The sequence below is a fragment of the Antechinus flavipes genome, chromosome X (genome assembly GCF_016432865.1).
Source record: "Antechinus flavipes isolate AdamAnt ecotype Samford, QLD, Australia chromosome X, AdamAnt_v2, whole genome shotgun sequence".
Lineage (NCBI taxonomy): Eukaryota > Metazoa > Chordata > Mammalia > Dasyuromorphia > Dasyuridae > Antechinus > Antechinus flavipes.
The window spans coordinates 71407820-71426050 of NC_067404.1; positions in this window are offsets into that span (position 1 = coordinate 71407820).

The following is an 18231-nucleotide window of genomic DNA, read 5'->3' on the forward strand; positions in this document are numbered from 1 at the left end:
GGGGGAGTGAGGAGGAACTGGTAAATAGTATTAGTGCCATAAATAAGGAAGAAAGAAAGGAGCATCAAACCTTTTTTTAAAATACACTGAAGAGAGCATGGGACAATATAGATAGAGCTATGGACAAGTAGGGAAGTTTTGTTACTATTATATGGAATATAATATATGTTTTAAAACACTACGCAACCTAATTTCTCAGTTTCATATGCAGTCCTCTAATGTTCTTTGCATTAAAAAAAAAAAGAAAATCATAAAAAAGTGAGAGAAGAGGTAGAATTAAGATGACAGAGTGAGAGTCAGCAGCTTTGCCACAGCTCCCCTAAAATCTCCTCCACAATGATCAAAAACACACAAAACTGAATTCTAAAAGGAAAAGGTCAGAAAAGGTCACAGTGAGTCATTTTTCCATCTGGGGGCAGCTTTGGAAGATATAGAAGTCTGCAGATATTGGAGTAGAAGCTGGCCAGTGCACAACACAGCAGCAAAAAGAGCACCAGGCTATGGAGGCAGCAGCAGTGGTGAGGAGCAGCCAAGCACCCAGGAATAGTAAAAGAACCTAGACAGGAATACATCCCAGGGATACTAACACTGAAAGCAGGAATGATTCCATGTAGCAGCTGTGTCTCTTATTACCCAGTTCTGGGTCACAGTTCCAAGGAAAAGAGGAGCAGCTAGTCATAGGCATAGGAGAACAGGGGTCCTACCTACATATGGGCCAGATTAGAGGCCAGGAAGACTGATAATAGAACTCTTTTTATATCACACCATGTTGGAAGCACCAAAAACTTACAAGCTGGCAAAATCAGCAACAATTAAAGACAGATACTCAGGCCAGTCATCCTCTCCAAAGGTGAGCAATATAAAGTTCTAACATAAGGTACAAAGAAATAGGTTAGAAAAATGAACAAAGAATCTGACCATAAAAAACCACAATTGTGACAGGGAAGTTCTAGACACAAACTCAGAAGAACACAGTGACTTGAAAATAGCAAACAAAGCCTCAAAAAAAAATACAGATTTGACATAAGCCCAACAAGAACTCTTAGAAGAACTAATTTTTTTAAAATGACAAAAACTATTTTGAAAATCCAATAAGAGAGGTAGAAGAAAAATGGAAAAAGAAATGAGAGCTGTACAACAGCATTTTGAAAAGACAATTAAAAGCTTGGTAAAAGAGGCACAAAAATATTAAAGAAAATAAGTCCTTAAAATTCAGAATTGGCCAAATGGTAAAAAATAATAATAACATAAAATTTAAAGGTACAAAAATACTGAAGAAAATAATTCTTTAAAAATAAGAACCAGCCAAGCACAAGCAAATGACTTCATGACACATCAAGAAACAATAAAACAAAGGCAGAAGACTAGAAAAATAGTCAAAAGTATGAAATATTTCATAAGAAAAATAACTGACTTGGAAAACAGATCAAGGATAATTTAAGCATCCATGAACTACCTGAAAGCCATGAAAAAAAAAGAGTTTATACGTTATATTTCAAGAAATTATTTTTTAAAACTACTCAGATATCTTAGAACCAGAGAGCATGGTAGAAATGGAAAGAATCTACCCCTGAATGAGATCCCCAAATGAAAAATCCCAATTACATTACAGCCAAAATTCAGAACTTCCAGGGTTAGCAACCAATGCAGATGAAATTAAAGTAATGACTAGAAGCTATTTTGCCTAAATACATTCCAATAAAACTGACACTCTAAATGAAAAGGATAAATATTTATAAAATGTAAATTCCCCAGATTAACAGAAGAAATAGAATATTTAAGTAACCTTATATTAGGAAAAATGAATAAGCCATAAATGAGCTCCCTTAGAAAAAAAAATGATAGGCAATTCAATTATGCTCTAGATTTACGAGGAAGGAGTAGAAATTGTCAGAGTTGCATTTTCCCCTTCATGTAAGAAGTTCACATAAGGTTTCACACAAAGTATCCCTGAACTCTAATGTCACCTGAAGATGAAAAGATAAATAAATCCACTCTTTCAACCACTGAACAAACATTTATTTGCTGCCAAGTGCAGGCAGAATAAATACCAAGCCAAATATAGAGAGGCTATTAAAACTAAAAATCACAGACCCTACCCCCAAGTTACTTAAAGTCAAACTGTTACATAAAAGGGAAAGCTCACATCATGACATGGTATGTACATCTAAAGGTTCAGGAACTTTTGCATCAGATGTCATGGGACGGTTAAAATCATGAAAGTCAAAGATTCTAAGTACTTCTCATGATTAAAGGCTACTGGTGTGTGTGTGTGTGTGTGTGTGTGTGTGTGTGCGTGTGTGTGTGTGAGTCTTTGTGTCTCTGTTGGGGCAAGGGATAAGGGATGCTGGCGACACTGTCACAGAAATAAATGAATAACAATTTTTGATGTTTTGAGTGCAGATGCCAAACAGAAAAAAAATTTGGATTAATACTGGTATTTTCAATTGCTTGCTATCAGAATTTCACTCCAATATTTCCCCTTAAATCACCATTTTATATTATGTTTAGGCATCTGAAGTTTCCCATGGGTACTAAATTTGTGGGACTTCTGGGAAGCAGTATATATTGCAACACAGTTTTTCCCCTATTAATTCTCTACAAGGTTCTGAAATTTTGGCAAATTAGAAAGGCACTCCCACAGGAAAATTGTCATTTTCAAACAATATGAAGGTGTCTATCTATTCAAAGAAAAGAAAATGACAAAAAACAGCTTCTCTAGAAATGTATTACCACTAAGTAACACTAAAATATCAACTAAACTAACTCATTCCCTTCAGGACTGAATTTTCTGACTTCCATCTAATGATGACACGAACTAAAGGTCTGGCATTCAGCATTACCACTAGACACCCATTTGGAGGATGAAAAGTGAACACAGATTCTCTGTAAATTATAGGCAGGATATTACCACTCCTACATACCAGTCACCACCTTATCATGTCAATATCCCCCAAAAGCTCTCATTTCTATAAATTAACACTGAATCAATAGTGAAGGAAAATACATGCTTAGTATCCCAGGACTATAAACAAGCATTACCTTGGGATTTGGGGAATGAATATATTTTCAAGGTAATTTGCTTGAAGAATGATTCAGATATATACCCAAAATAATAATAATAATGATATCAATTTCCAAAGTGCTTTACATGTTATCTCATTTGATCTCCATAGCAGCCTTGTGAATTATTATCCCCACTTTACAGATGAGGAAACTGAGGTAGAGAGAGTTTAAGCGATTTGCTCCGAGTCACTCAACTAGCAATTATAAGAGATTCAATTTGAACTAAAGTCTTTCTGACTCCTTATCCAGGACTCTTATTCTACTAAGCTGCCTATGGCTCCAAATATCCTCTTTTACCCAGGAAAACATAATATAATTATAAATCTTATCAATAGCAGCCTCAAGACATTCTAGTGCTTTCATAGTAGGCAGAGTGAGTAAATATCAGAAAAAAACATACATTTTTCCACATAATTTCTAGAATTTTGAATTTCAGTTGTCAAGTAATGTTTCAACATTATCAAATAAGATTAATACAAATGTAATTGTGCAAAGCTACAACTCCTAAATAGGTTTTTATGTTTTCATCATAAAAGTTTTATTTGAGCTCCATGAAACAATGAACATCATTTTTTTTTCTCGGCAATCATATGAAGGGGTTGTATAATAACATGTTGCCCATTTGATAAATGTCAATTTCTATTAAATTATTGATTCATCTTAACATTTCTTCTCCCAGAAATGTGGGAAATCTTTGCGACACTACAATTTTCAAATGTTTGGATGTGACTTCAAATTTCCTCCTTACCTTGAGTGGATAATAAGACTTTCTTCTCAACTTCTCTCGTGGCTCCCTTTAACTTTGCATTATAGATTTCTGTCATAATTCTATTTGTGGTAACAACTCACAGAAAACCTGTCTGCCTCTCAGAAGCCTTTCAAGGGAAGTCACACATTTATCATAGTCAAACACACTCTAATTTCTCAAGACACTGCCAAACAGATCATCAATTGGGGATATGTTAAGTACAATAGAAGCGATCCCATTTTTAGAAGAAGCATATTTTTCTAAGCAAACCCCTGCTGTGGAAGGTCAAGTTTGTTGGCACTCATTAGTTAGAACCATAATATGCTGTTGAAAGTTCTATTAAAGCCATTCAGTATGCCAGTGACCTATTGGACGACATCACATTATAATAGATCACATTTGCCAATTCAGCAATTTACATCAACAATTCTGTCAAAAACTACCAAGATAGCTGGAATGGTTCTCAAGGGATTTCATGATCTTTCTTGACGTATACTAGGTTGCCAGGAAAGTTGGCTTTCTTTAATAGACTTTTTGGGCTGATATAAGATAAAGGCACTTTTTTTTAAAGCCTCAGCAAATGCATCCTCACTCTACACTGATCCCTTCTCCACCCAGTTGACAAAGTAATTTTCCTGAATCATAGGTCTGACCATGTCACTCCTCTACTCAATAAACTATGACTTCCTATAGACTCTTCTGTTTGATATTTAAAGTCAAATTCCTAGTTTGATTTTAAAGCTTTTTCACAACTTGGCCCCTTCCTAAATTTCCAGTTTTCTTACGTTACTGATCTCTGTATACTCTGTGTTCCAGCAAAACTGATCTACTTACAGTTCTGCATACCAGATATTCAGCATTTCATCTCTGTCTTTGCACTGCGAGTTGCTCCATGTGTGGAAGATACTACCTCCTCACTTGGCCTCTTGGAATCTCTGGTTTCCTTCAAGATTCAATTCAAGAGCCATCTTCTACACAAAGCCTTTCCTGATCCCTCTAGATGCTCATTCTCTTCCCAACCCTCACCATATATCATATTCATTTGGCACATACATGGAATATACTTATATATCTATATGCTTTCTCACCATTGGAATGTAAGCTCCATGAGAGCAGGGACAATTTCATGTTGATGTTGTGTTCCTAAAACTTAACCCAATGCTTTGTGCACAGTAGGTACTTAATTAAGGTTTGTAGATATATATATGCACATATGTATGTGTGTGTATACATATTTCCATATATGTGTACCCATTATCTTTCTCCTCAGATGATTCACATTTCCCTTGGCATTCACATCTTTTTAAGAAATGGGGAAACGGGGTTGGGAAAGAAAAAATAGAACCAACTATCTGGTTTCTACTTTGTCCATTGCTCTGGTTTATTCCTGTTGTTAAGCTGTCTAAAACAATATGCTCAACATAAGCTCAGGCTTTAAAAGTTAAACTGATTACATCCATGTTTTTGTATTTTTGTTTCTGACACCACCAATGTGCCATGGGAAATTAAATTAACACAAAATTAGAAAAAAAACTGATTTTAGAAAAACATTTTTAAATGTTTGTAGATTGGTTTCAAAGACTTTTGCCCTTGGGTTGTTCCTTGATTTCCAAAGAAATGTAGAAGAAGAAAAATAAATAGGAACACTTGGTAGTCATTTTTGTTCTGATAAATCCAATACCAAAGAGGAACAGAAAAGAAACCAGGCTAATCAATCACAATCAAAATCACAGGAACAGATTCAACAGTTCTAAGAATTCTCCAAAGTTCATCATTTTGTAGGGATCAGCTCAGTTAGCAGTAAAATATATCTATCCCCAGGCAGAATGGCAACATCTGCTAAGCAACTCCCTCCAGCATTATGAAGTTAAGAAAATCTAATTGAAACATTGGAAAGAATTGTGACTGTTAGGTCTGATCTTAGGGAGAACTGATGAGAGCAACAAAGTCCAATTAGTTAATTCTTTTTAAACATTATGATATAAACTTAAGTAACTATAAATAGTTAAATGAAAGGGATCACTTACTTGAGAGACCACTCAACAGAAAATGATTTAGTTTTCTCAAATTATCTTACATTTGGATTTTACGAGGTTCTAGTATTACAGGATCTTTGCCTAGAAATGGCACCCCAAAATGATATAATCCGATCTCCAACCAATTATATATTCACTGTTTATTTTAATATTCTGACAGATCTGTGTTCTTATCAAGGTGGGTACTCCCTCCACAAGTGAATATCCATACCTTTTTATCTTACATAATTCTTAGCCATGCCTTTCTACATGCCCTATAAAAAGGATCAATCTAAATGTTTTGAAGATGTTCTTCTGGTTATTTTAATGTTCGATGGATTCTGATACAACCTGGCTGAGATCCGTTCTCTGTCATGGCCACTGCATCACCTTCTCACCTCCTTTTCCAGTCCAGTCCAGTACTTAATGATGATTTCAGCAATATCTAACAAGAAATCATCTTTGAGACCACGTTGCAGCCTATCAAGTGTCTTTTCATCACTTTATCTCTAACCTGCCATTGTGATTCCTTGGAGATCTTGGTGTACCATAATTTATAGAGTAGATGCATTCCTGGAAGAAAACTGTTCACAAATGATGAGATTTTGCGGCAGAAATGAGATCGGTATCATTGAAAGTGCTACACAATTTCCAAAATGTCCATTCCCTTATTCAGTTCTGTCCCTAGCTCATTGTCCACATGCAGAGTGTGTCCAAAATAGAGGTACCCGTAGACTATTTATGGACCTTTGAGTTTTATATTTGAATGTTCTTGCTACATCTCATGTCAAGCTTCCTTCAGTCTAATTCTCCCTTCTACAGATTTTCATTGTTTTTGTGAGATGATGTTGATTTTGGTGTTCTACTTCCCTCCTCTGAAATGTTTTGCAAACGAGCTTTTAGTATAAATCAGCTTTTCTCATGGCTGCCACAGCTGTAAGTTTCTGAGTTCTCAAAGGCCCTGCCAGTGGAGCACAAAATATATTGGGTCCTACTAAGCTGGGGAAGGTATGCACCATGGGCCCATGCATGTAATAACCACTGCCATCTATAAAGAGTTTTCAGTTCCTTACATAGGACCTCTCAGCGCTTTATTCCATTTTGAGGCGATGCCTGGCACACCGTAAGCACTTAATAAATATTGACTGATGGATGGATTGACAGGTCTAATTGTTAAAAAGTTGTCCTACAGAGTTAGTTTAAACCTGCCTCCCTATATGTTCCACTCGATGGTCTTAGTTCTGCCCTCTGGAGTGGCACAAATTAAGCCTACTCCCTTTCTCACAAGAAAGCTCATCAAACATTTAGGTCTTCTCTCAAGGAATCCTTGAACATCTTTTGAAATAGGATTTTTTTAAAAGACTCTCAGGGTATAAACTGAATACTCTTAAAGTTGATGGAACTACTTTTCCTAAAATCATACCGTCAGTCAGTAGCCATGTCAAAAGTACTCTCCTACTCTGAGATTAGTGATCTATCCATTCCATTTTATTGCTATCATAAGATTCATAACTAGTTTTCCAGCTCCCAGGAAGAATTTATTGGGGTGGGGGCACAGAGGAGCAGGTGTAGAAATTTAGATGGGAGGAAAGGAGAAGAAATAGCTCCTGTGAGACCTCTAAAGGACCTTTAGGTGCCCCATGGGAAATGTGTCCTGTTCAGGTACAGTCACACGGGCCTTTTCACTGGGGAAGGAAATACTTGGAGAGAGATGTGACAGCAATAGGCTGGGTAAAATGGGGTAAAAAGTATTTCTTCCACCCACTGTACTAGTAAACCGATTCCCAAAGTGCTTCATTTCTTCCCCATGGCAGTCTTTGATACCTTCCAGCCCCTCCCCACTTGAGGAGGAAGCACACACACCTTGGGGAGGGCACACATCTCTCCTGATGTCAGCACTGCAGGACAAATTCAGTCACTCTGTGCTAATTATGTTTCTGACAACTACAGCTGCTGACGTGATAAAGTCACCAAATGGATAGAAAGTCAGTATTCTTGTGTTGTCTCCCCCACCCTAGCATTGAATTTCAATTTGGCCTCAGGTAAATTACAATTTCCTCTTACCAAGCTGTGATAAAGAGAATCATGATTGAGATAATGACCTGACGTAGATATTGACACAGTTCAAGCACAGTTATACATGTGTGAATCAGAGCAAAAAATGAGCCGGCTGGCACTAGATAACATTTTTCTCTTGAAATATTTTCTTCATGTCGAGAATTACTTGCAATAGCCTACTTGTGACTAAAATAGGGTTTGAAAATTATCTATGCTATTGATGAATAAGGAAGGAAAAAACCCATCTGGATAATGTATTAAGGAGTTTGAAATGATTAAATTGATGCAGAATTTACAAGGAAATGTTAGGTTAGTAATTACAGACACAAAAGGAACAGGGGAGGTAAAATTGGTATTTATTCCTTAACAGTAATAGAGAAGCAATGAAGAACATGTAGCAAAGGAAGCTGACAATCAGTGACGCTGTGAGGCAATGTGCTATAGCCGTAGTCTGGGATCTAGAGTGAGGAGGATCTGGGTTCAGATTTCACCTCAGATATCTATTAACTGGGTAATCATGGCAGATTCCCTTCATTTCCATGTATCTACTTTTTCATCCCTGATATGGAAATCTTAAAAATGCTTACCTCACAAGGTTGTTGTGAGGATTAACCTAGATCATATATATCAAGTGCTTTGCAAATTTTAAAACAGTATACAGACATCAGCTATTAGAACTTAGTCAGAGGTAAGTTTAATAAAACAAAAGAAGACCTAGTCGTGGGAATGCTAGAATCATCTGGAGAAATCGGGAAATCTAAAGACAGAGGTAAAAAAAAAAAAAATTAAAATTAAATAAATAAATCACTTACTAATATCAAGTTAACAAGCGTCCTGAAGCGTCTTCCAAGACCCATGAGGAATTCAGAAAAAGATACTTTAAAAATTCACCGTGGCCGCATGAGGCGCTAACCATCCACAGTCATATGAACAGACTGGAATGATCAGAATCAGAACATAGACTTCACCAGACTGTGGTGAAGTTTTAAAAATGAGGATGTGGAAAGAAAACTAAAATACAAATTAGGCTTTTAGCGAAGGGCTGATGTAAAAGAAAGAAGGGCTGAAAATAAGGGAATGAGTTTACTTAAGGGAATTTTTAAAAAGGATTTTTGCAAATACATCAAAAATTCAAAGGAAAAAGTAGGTCCATTAATATTTGAACAGGGGAAAAATGCTATCATGACCAAAGTGTCTTTTTTTAATTGCCCATATAAAGCTATAAATTAGTGTTCTTAAATATTAAGCACTGCCATCAAGAAGTGCTACCACTCATCTAATACCACCATTATGTAAAATAAGAAACACAAAAAAAAATGGGACGTGCAAAAAAGGTCTGCAGAGTATCTGAGCTAAAATGGCAAAGTCTAGAGGCACTGACCAACTGATTAAAATCAAATGAAAGCTATTTTAAGAAAGCCATGAATCATACCAAAAGAGTGGGCTGACACCAAAATGGGCAGTGCTAAGTCTTGCCTTCCAACTACAAAACTAGTGCTCAAGAAAACCTAAGTACATTTACTATCCGACTGGCAATTTCCCATCTTGTTGTTTATGTCGTCCACTTTTTTCAATCATGTCTGACTCTTTATGAGGGATTTTTTGGCAAAGATCCTAGAGTGGCTTGCCATTTCTTTTTCCAGATCATTTTCCAGAGGAGAAACTGAGGCAAAGAACCCAGCTAGTTAGTGCCTGAAGTCAAATTTGAACTCAGGAAGATGAGGCTTTCTGACTCCAAGACCACTGCTCTATCCACTGTACCACCTAGCTGCTCTAGCAAGAACCCATGTAGACTGAAATCTAAAAGTCAGGAAATTTCTAAGACTCTACCATGCTTATGAAGTTGGGAAAGAAACTGCTGCTTGTTGTTTGTAAGGAAAAATCAAAATACTGATTCATCAAAAACCTGTGACTTCATCTGTGTGCTGATTGCCTGTGTAGGAATGCCCTCTATCAGTGCAGATTTCTATAAGAATATTAGTAAATAATGTAGCTGCAGACTTCTCTTTCTGTCTTCCCAAACTGTCCTGGGATGGGAAAAAATAACTCCTTGATTTTCCTCTTCAGAATTCTATTTGACAAGCCTATTAAACAGCTTGGCAAAAATGCTCCCTTCACTCCACCATCTTAGCTAAATGTCACACTTTTTGATATGCTACTTAGTTGTACTGAACCTTTTTTCTTTTATATTTTTTTTTTCCTATAAAGGATGGCTTTTAAGAAGAAGAAATGTGGAGGGACAGAGGGGGAAATACAGGTAACATAAAACATAAAAGCAAAAGATAACAACAAAAATTATTTAAAAGGATGCTTCCTCTAATGTGACATCAGAAATGGTTAAATAATTTTGAGTACATTCTATATTCTCTATCTACATATTCCAATAGGCTGTCTTAATGATAATTTTCCAAGAGGATTTCATAAAGTAAAACTCAATTTCTAAATCCACTGAACTAGGAAATGGACAAAAAGAACTGAATAAAGATTTCATGGAGAGATCTCAGATACCGCATTATAAAGCATAAACAAGCATAACCAGTCACTGTCCTGATTTACATAAAATTCAAGGAGGCCTTTTCATAATCACTGGAGGCGACATCATCTTGAAAGCATTGGCAGATTATTCTATGAGATATTTTAGAAAAGAAAAGATATCAAAAGAATAGGAAAAAATCACAAATGATATTATAACTCAAGATAGACAACTGAGGAAACATGAATAATTATGAACCCATTATGCTAGTTCTTTGTTGGTAACAAAAATAAAGCATGCAACTTAGTTATAAATCAGAGCCTTAAAGTTTCTCTTCCAACCAAGAGTATCCCATGCATATGTAAAGATTTCCTGGTAAATGCAACCAGGAAGATAATCCTTTCTGATGCCTATCTGTTTATTAAGACTAAAAAGATAAATGAGAGAGAAGGTTTACCAAAGGTGTTTTCCATTATCATGGAAGATATCACAGCACAGATAGCAAATGTAAAAGAAATATCCCCAAACAGCAAATGTCAGGTCCTTCAGGTGTTCCTCTTGGTAGCTGCATTAAAATTATTCAAAAGATCAGCATAGCAAATAAAGCAAATAAAATTAAAAAGATGAGAAATGTTGATTTTCCAGAGTATGGAAAGTCTATATGTTATTTGTATGGCCACTGCACTGAGGCAGGAAAAAAGATGCGCACACACACACATATATCAGGGACAAGCATTTCATATTAACAACATGCTAGATTCACAAGGGAATTGTAGGAGAAATGTGGGATGGACTTCAGTTGGAAATTTTACTCAGTGTTTTTGGAGATCTCAAAATACTCTCCAGTATCCAAATTTATCTTCTTAACATGGATATCTGCTCATGATGCAGTATGACTGAAAGTCTCAGAACATCAGATCTCTCTGAGAATCAAAGTGGCAGAAAGGAAACTGAAAGGATGTAAGATTGTTGTAAAGAGGCAGGCAAAATGTTTTCAATGATAGCATATGATTAGAGAGGACTATAATTGATCTTATTGAGTAAGCATAAAAGCAGCAAAGGCCAAGAGTAATGGATAATAGATGGACCACTCCAGTATGGCACTGATATACACTAAATGAAACAAGACAGAAAAAAGCCATCACAACAATGGGTAGATCCTCATGGATGTCATATGGGATAACATGGAAAATCTGTATCAATGGAAGAAATGTCCCCAAGCTAGAGAGAGAACAGATCTTTTGAAGTATACATACCTGAGGTTTTTAACTTGCTAAATCAACTGTTCTCATTTTGATAAAGTTTTATATGAACAGAAGAGCTTCAAGAAGAAATCAGTTATTCCAATATCCTTTGTACTGAACATTGAGTAGCTATTTTGAATTTTTCTCCAATTTATGCTGTATTTTCAAAGGCGTCAAGTCAATCAGACATGGATTCCTTTCACATACTTAACAAATATATGGGTGTCTTAGAATTGCTCTTTAAAATCTTGGTTCTTTTTGTTGTTGTTTTTTTACAGCATTGCAAGTGAAGTGCAAAACTACACAATTCATTAAAGGTCTTCGATGTTAATCAGGTTTATCTGTTTATTTTGAACCTACGGATAAATCACTTTACGGATTATTCAATCAATTTTGCCCATTTATAATGCCATTTTTATCACCTACTTAAGTTTCCAAATCAATCCTTATGTATTTTGAAGCTTATCTTCCTCACCATGTGTCACTGTCCCATGCAAGGATACAGTTTGATTCCTATACCCAGGTGGTGGACTGAAGATGGTGCTAACTTAGATTGCCAACGTAGGGCAGGCGAGACAAAAAAGAGTGACCTGAGGTCAATATTTGAAGGAGAGACTTAGACAATAACTCTACTATCAATTATGCTAATTTATGTCAATTTATGCTAATGAATCATCATACTAGTTCTTCACAAACTGCCTCATCATTCTGTTCCGTTACATTCTGTAACATTATATAACCTTTACATCATGTAATATCATGGAACTGTCACATCCTATAACATCATATAGCACATAGCATTTAGCACCATGCAAATACAACAGTCATGCTGTTGTAGTACCGGGAAAGCTAGGCACACAAGTTTACAAATGGTACTATTTAATACCCATTCATATAGCACCAGTATTATTCCTACTTCCCTTATCCTAAGGGCCTCAGTACATAAATTCCATAGACCCGTTATTATTCTAATAATATTATTAGACAATAGCTACAACTTCAAAGGTCATTGAAGGGTTTAAAAGAATCACAAATGTTAGCCTGTCCATGGGAAATCCACATGATATGTAATCCCTTTTATCCTACTTAATTCAATTTAACAAATATTTAAGTTTTTACTGTCTATATTTAAGGCCCTGTACTACATGCCGGGGATACAAAAGAATAATCTTTCCCTCCAAGAAGCTTAGATTCTGAAAAGAAGAGAAGGTCAGTAATAGGGAAGATGAATAGACAAGACAAAGTCATCTCAAGAGAGCAATGGGACATTCACACCTATTGATAACAGGTAAGTCCTTGTAGGAGATGGTACCTAAACTATGCTTTGGAAGAAGGTCAAAGCTGGGCTTCAGAAAGATTTTGCATTTCAATCGTAGCCCATTTTTGAAACTTGGGGCTCCCATCCACTTTATCACCATTTGTTTTGTAATGTGGAGCTACCGACCAACATCAAGACAAGCTTGCAGAAACCTTAAAAAAAAAACTCAGTGAAAATCCATTCAGAGAATGCAGCCTACCACACCTAATGCCACAGAAAGAGAACATGCTGCACCAAATTCTAACATCGGAAAAACACTTCCATATCCAAAGTGTTGGGGCGCTTAATCCCTCTCCCTAAGGAGGCCCTCTGCTCTGGACCCAGGTATGTAGTCCAGCTTAAATTAGACATAGGAGAGCCTGCTCTCTAAGTAGAGAAAAACTGGATTCCATTTTCTCTTTCTTTAGCTCATTAAACCACCATCCCCAAACTCTAGAAATGATTTACTTACTTAGTCTGTTCATGTCTGGGTTTCTTCAAAAAAGAAAGTAAAGATGGAGCATATCTTTGTAAAATTTTTAAATTTAAGATCAATGTGCAATATAAATCAGATATGGGACAGATATTTTCTTTTCTTCTTAAAAAATAAATGCTAAAAAATACAAGAGAATCATAGCGCCCACAGATTTAAAATATGATTAAGTCACTTAACTATAGTACAATCTTTGAGCGGCTGATACTTAATTAAACCCCATCTAACCATGAAGCAATTTGTAGGACCGCTGATTAGTCATTAGATATTTCAATCACAAATTGTGGTATATGAATGTTATGGAATATTATTGTTCTGTAAGAAATGACCAGCAGGATGAATACAGAGAGGACTGGTGAGACTTACATGAACTGATGCTAAGTGAAATGAGCAGAACCAGGAGATCATTATACACTTCGACAACAATATTGTATGAGGACATATTTTGATGGAAGTGGATTTCTTTGACGAAGAGACCTGAGTTTCAATTGATAAATGACGGACAAAAGCAGCTACACCCAAAGAAAGAACACTGGGAAACGAATGTGAACTATCTGCATTTTTGTTTTTCTTCCCGGGTTATTTCTACCTTCTGAATCCAATTCTCCCTATGCAACAAGAGAACTGTTCAGTTCTGCAAACATATATTGTATCTAGGATATACTGCAACATATCCAACATATAAAGGACTGCTTGCCATCTAGGGGAGGGGGCAGAGGGAGGGAGGGAGGGAAAAAAAATCGGAACAGAAAAAAGTGTCAATATAAAGTAATTATTAAATAAAAATTAAATTAAAAAAAAAAGATATTTCAACCACAGCTCTGCAATCTACACACACACACACACACACACACACACACACACACACACACACACACACAGAGGAACTTGAGTTCTTCTCATTGTCAATGATTATCTTCTCTGATGCAGAAGCTTCCCTTGCTGCCTGCAGGCTGGACTGATTAGGCCAAGGACCTTCAGACCTTCAACTCACAAGTCTACACATGTCCAACTCAAAAATTATATTCAATCAATACTTTGAAAAGAGCTACAAAGTGTAAAAGGCAGTCAGGAACCCATGTGCAAGAATGCCTAGTTAAGTTCATGCCTGATGTGGGAACAGCATCAGGGCAGGAGGAAAGAGTCCCATTCCCTCTGTACTCACTGGAAGTTTAGTGACAAAGAATACTATTTGACACAGCAGAGTCAAAGCAAGAGAATTGGAAGATGTCTCTCTTTGTTAAAGGTTCACTGAGTCATCAGCTCCTCCAGCCAAGAAGTTGATCCAGAGTTCACTTCATCTTTTCAAATCACCTACGTCCTTCAGTGTAAGTCATCCTCAAGATGTCAGCCCAACTGCCGAGCCGATACACATGGTTGCCAAAATCAGAAAGGGTAACCCTGAGAATGATCCATGGACTGGCCCTTATTACCATGGCAACAATACAGCTGAGGTCCAAGAAAACAAGAACCAAAAGAAAGTCCACAAGAAGGAATGATGGCAGGAGTGCTTATGGTATGTCATCCAGAAGGGTTCTGACTACCTTGAAGAGAAGAAAATAATTAATTTCCTCTCTTTTTTCTAAAGGCTTCATGCAGTAGGAAGGATTTTTCAGAGTTCTGCTCGTTCTGTTTTATGTTTACTTATGTACAGACTGAAAAAGAAATTTCCAGATCAAGCAAAGGTTTCATCTTCCTTGCTAAGTCACAGAAATAACAGAGGCAGAGAAGGGGCTGGGAGGTGGGGGTGGGAGGTAGAGAACATAATGTGACAGCAAATCTTGAGAAACTCAAGCATGAAGACCTTTTCCCTTATGTCCCAAGATGTACATTTCCTGAGGGATCTTTGTAGGTGAGAAGGAATAAGCAGAGGTTATTGGAGAAATTTTCAACGCACACATTCCTGGTGCCCAGTTCTTCCTGGCTGCCAGTAACTTTAGGCAAAACACAAGCATAATAAGACTGGGGCATTATAAATGCCATTCAAGGCCTTCCTAATTTTTCCCTATATATTCAAATCCATATTAAGCTCATTTCCTTATAAAGGGTCTTTGACTTTCATTAGTAAATCTGCAGCACAGGGAAATCAGAGTTGACAGGTCTTTATTAACAACAGTAAACATTCACACACCTCTTGTGCTGTTTTTAACAAATGTTGATTCCTGTCGATCCAATAGCAATCAGAGCACCATCCCTTGGGCTGGTGCCAAGGCGCTCTCTCAGACCACTCTACCTGAGAATTTTACTGTCTACTCTCTCTACACTTTGTATATCACAGGGCAAGTGTCATTTGCCTTGTGACAAAAATCAAGGATATTTAGGTAAAGCTGGTGTTCTCCTCCTCCTACTTGACGCAATATATGTAAGTAAACTAAATTGAATCAGGCCTGAGTGTTTCCTGGTTGGTTCAATTTAAGATGGTTTGCACTGAACTATGAATCATGAATTGTTGAAAACTAATCAATATTATGCTTAGTTTCTGATAAAAATTTTTAAAAGCCAGTTATGAGAAAGAAGTGAAATGAAACAGCTATTTTTTTTCTATAGCAAGGCCTTATTTTCCTTTCAATGAGCATTTGTGGACTGATGTGTAGATGGCAATGATTAGTACCGATGTTTCCCAAAGAGTGAACAACTATGGCTCAGTACCCAAGGACCCCTGTAAATTTTGAGCTGGAGAAAAAGAGGTTCACATCTTCTCACTGCTCAAGGATTAATTAATATACTCCACAAAGGATACTTTTCTCTTTCTGGGTCTTCTCAGAAAAGTAGCACCACTTTTTTTCCCATCCAAGAGGAGATGGAACAACTGAAATATGGGTTGCATTCGGCCACAAAGAAAACAGACTCAGTCCAGAATGCCAAGAGGGTACATGGTACACAATCAGGAACAAGCTAGTTGGCTTAGTTGGAAAGGCCTTGCATTTAAAAAAAAAAGGAAACTCCTTTGTTAAGGAGGAATCCGAGGGTAAAAATAAAAAGAGTTTTAAAACATATAGTAGAAATATGATTCCTGGATCAGGTGGTCACCTGTTTGAAGATTTTAACCTTCAGTTATTGGGTCAGTGCAATCTATTTGGACTTTGATTGCATTGTTCCCTCTGACTTGAGATGAAACATTTACTTATTCCAATTGGCTTAGATGGTGAAAAGAAGAAACTGGAAAGATTAAAGACAGACCAAAAGAGCTAGAGGCCTTTTTTACCCTATCTCTATTAACATATACACTGTAGATATACACTATACATATACACTCTCTCAAATATCAAGTACTGAAACCAAGTAAAACATTTCTATTTCCATGGGAACAATATATTTCTCAGATTAATTATTCTTCCTTTGAATTCATACTCAATTATAGGATCATAGATTTAGAGCTAGAAGGAATCTTAAAATCCATCAAGTCCTCTCAATCAAGAAATGTGGAAACTGAGACTGAAGGAATTTAAGGGAATTCACTGGAGTCAGTATCTGGGACAGAATTTGAACTCAGCTTTCCATGTCACATGGTTGCCTACTCATGGAGCACTAGACAATTTCAGATGAGGGAAAAATCTTTGAAATGTTCAGAAAGCAAGTAGTAAACTTAGATAATGGGCAATGTGGCAACCAGCAGCCCTAAAGCAGCTCACACCCGAGATGAAGTTCTGAGGAATGGCCGTAGCTTTTACTAACAAGCTTTCTCCTAATAAACAAAGTGATCACAGATCTAGGAAATGTCTTGATGGCCATAGCAACTATTGCTGCTGTATTGAAATTTAAGGAAATTTTCATTGCTGGACCAACAGATAGGACTGGAAATGAAGATAAGGCACCATTGCTACCAATTTCTCTAGCTGAGGGAAGAATTTCTGGGAGAACAGCTGTGGGCAAGAAGCTGCTGAAGGACAATGGATGTTGGAGAAAGACAGAGGGGTCCTGGTCATCGCTGCCCAGAAAAGGAGTACAGAGAGAAAGTGAGTCCTGGGATGTTAGAAGATATCTAGCCTGCTGAAACACTGACTGCTTCTGGGGAAGAAAGAGGGGGACAGAATTGACAGGGAAGGAAGCATGTTACAGAATGAAGCCATTGCTCTTAAAAGCAGGGGAAGAGCTGGAGTGGGATGGATATAAGGAAGGCTTACCCTGAACACCCTCCTTATTTCATACCATTAAGCAAAGTCCCTGTGGTTTCAGTGTACTCATACCTAAATACAGGTTCACCTATAGTTTCTGAAGATTTTCCCAGACTCATAGAAGATTCACAGAAAACCGTAGATAGCAAACAAAGGAAATGCATGATAAGTTTTTTGTGAGTAATAACAGAAAAATAAAGCCAAAAAAATTAAATTGGTTGTACACTGCCACAAAATGTTTTCATCCTCAAAGAAGAACAATTTGTTCCAAGAGCCATGAAAATGGCTGAAAGCAGTGTTGAGGAGTGCTCCAAGCTTGATCAGATACCAAAGATACCCAAGTCGTCCACTGCGTTCTGGGCCGTCACAGATCATTTGACCCCGGACTTCAACGAGTGGAAAAGAAAGCGAGGCTGATGACTTGGTACAAGTCTGCTTCACTTCAATATAATTCAAGCATGAGTCAAGACATCACCCCATGATGTCATTGGTCCTCTCTGAAAAGGAAGGATGAAAAACCACATTCGTACAGCCCCTGATTATGGTCTCCAAACCACCAGTATTTAAATATGCCCCACGAATAAGAAAGAACTGTTCCCGAAAAGGAATTTTCTATAGGCCTTTCCTGAAGTGACATGGACTATGACTTTGGTAATGTCTACTTGTGGTCAACTGAGTGAACCATCATTAGTGGCTGTCTCAGTTACTAATTTGGTCTAGTT